The sequence below is a fragment of the Triticum dicoccoides genome, chromosome 1A, assembly GCF_002162155.2.
Source record: "Triticum dicoccoides isolate Atlit2015 ecotype Zavitan chromosome 1A, WEW_v2.0, whole genome shotgun sequence".
Taxonomy (NCBI): Eukaryota; Viridiplantae; Streptophyta; class Magnoliopsida; order Poales; family Poaceae; genus Triticum; species Triticum dicoccoides.
The window spans coordinates 598519585-598522118 of record NC_041380.1 but is presented as its reverse complement, the minus strand read 5'-3'; positions in this window follow the sequence as shown (position 1 = coordinate 598522118).

Genomic DNA, 2534 nt, shown 5'->3' with positions numbered 1-2534 from the left:
GAGCCCAGTCAGGAGACCCTTTGGTAGGCACCAACAGGGACCAAAGGGTCTCCTGACTGGGCTCTGCGCACTGCCCACGTGGAGGGCCTTTAGTCCCGGTTCTGGATTGAACCGGGACTAAAGGGGGGAGGTATTAGTACCGACACTTTAGTCCCGGTTCCGGAACCGGGACTAAAGGCCCTTACGAACCGGGACTATAGGCCCTTTTTCTACCAGTGTATGTACGGCTAGTTAAAACATGTGCGGGTATATTTGCTCCCGAGAACGATGAAAATGTTACTAAACTGTCAAAAAGAAAGATAAAAGACGAAATACTTAATCAGTACGCGACATTTTTCAAACAGACAAACAGTTTGGTAATTATCCGTCTATAAATCATCTGGCAGTTTGGTGATCATCCTTCTATAAATCATACTAGATGAACATGTCCATTGCATAACTAATAATAATGAAACTCAGAAAACTTCAATCAACTTGGTCAGCCGTTGGATCTGCATCCAACGGCCGACATAACCCCTCCACCGGCCTAGACGCGCGTACGGGGTCTCGGTGAGGAACGACGCCGTCATGGGCTACCGTAGACAGGAGGGAAGAGGTGGGGTGCAGGATGGGTTACCTGGTGAGGTGCGGGTCATGGCGCGGCGCCGGGGGCAGCTCAGCCAGCCCAATCACAGCGAAGGCGAGCCCAAGCATCTCCCATGGGTTTGGTGGCCGCGGAGGAAGAGGAGGAAGGGCTTCCCATGCGAGAAGGTCGTGGCCCGCCATTGGTGAGTCGACGTGTGCCGTTGCGATGTACTAAAACGAGAGAGAGAGAGAGAGAGAGAGAGAGAGAGAGAGAGAGAGAGAGAGAGAGAGAGAGAGAGAGAGAGAGAGCTCCTGTTGTGATGTGATGAACTCATGGAGTATAGGTTGTTGACGCCAATGGCGGAGCTATGTCTTTTATCTATGGATGGTAGGCTTATCCGCACTGAAACTTGCTTGAGTAACGCCATTAGTCATTTACTTAACTTTTTCCGTCTACCAGAAGGAGTAGGCAAAAGAATCGATTTCTTTCGAGCTCGGGTTCTTTGGCAAAGGAAAGGGGGTTAGAAAGGTTCATCTAGTTAACCGGCTTGATGTTTGTCAACCTAGAGACCAAGGGGGGTTGGGTGTTACTAATCTGGATATCAAGAATATTAGTCTTTTGTGTAAATGGCTCTGGAGACTTGAGAATGAAGATGGGGATTGGAAGGAGATGATTAGAGCAAAGTATTTGAAGAGGAAAACTTTGTCTCAATGTGAGTCATCTCCTGCCAACTCTCATTTCTGGAATGGTATCATGAGTGTTGAAGATATCTTTTACAATTGTTGTCAGAGAATTGTTGGAGATGGGCGTAAAACTAGATTTTGGGAAGATGCTCGGATCCACAACAAGCCTCTCTATCAACTTTTTCCTCGCTCGTACAAACTTACTTTCCATCAAAACATTACGGTTGCTAAAGCATTTGAACAAGATTTTAACTGCATAGATTTAGGAGATGTTTATATGGGGAGACATTGGATATGTGGAATAAAGTTCTGAATATGTGCAGTCAGGTTGTTCTGAGTGAGGAACCTGACAAAGTCAAATGGCTTTTGACCAGCTCTGGTTAGTTCTCTGTTAAATCTCTTTATCAATATATTATTGCTAGGAGAGTAGTGTTCCCTTTTAAGTTTCTGTGGAAACTGAAGGTACCTTTGAAAATTAAGGCTTTTATATGATTAGTTATCAAAGGAAGGATCCTGACCAACGACAACTTGTGTAAAAAAGGCTGGAAAGGCACCAACAAATGTGAATTTTGTGATGCCAATGCATGTATTGATCATTTGTTTTTCACTTGCTCTTTTGCTCGGTTTCTTTGGAATGTAGTTGGGAGTGCTTTGGGAAATCGCCAAACACCCCTGTCATTCTTTGACTTTTGCCAGAATTAGTATATTGGGAAAGATAGAATGGTTATAGCTATTGGTACGGCTGCTTTGTTGTGGTCGATCTGGAAAGCAAGAAATAAATCTTGCTATCAAAGTTCTTTACCTAAGGATCCTACTGATATTATCTTCTCCTTATGTTCTGTGTTGGATTCGTGGGGTGTGCTACAGAAAAGAGGGGTGCAAAAAACTCTTAAAGGAAGTGACCAAGAGGTTGGCCCAGATAGCGAGGGACGTCTTCAAGCGTGCTTACGGCTGGGGCCCTACTGTATGGAGGCTTTGTTGATCAAGTGTTGATAGATGTAGCATTTGCGATGATCTCTCTTGTTCTTTTGCTATAGCACCCTGTAGATGCAGAGTTTGGTATCTCAGATTGTAGGAGTTTATTTCCCTGATGCAAAAATGTTAGGCAACATATGTAGCGACGGTGCTTTGGAGCGTTCTTTTGTTGTAGCATCCTGTAGGTGCAGTTGAAGTGCCTCAAGATATAGGAGTAGTTTTTCCTTATGCATATGTTAGGCATCGAAAAAGTTAAGTTTGTATAAAACTTGATTTGTATGCTGTGACTCCATTTTCATAAAAAATGGCGG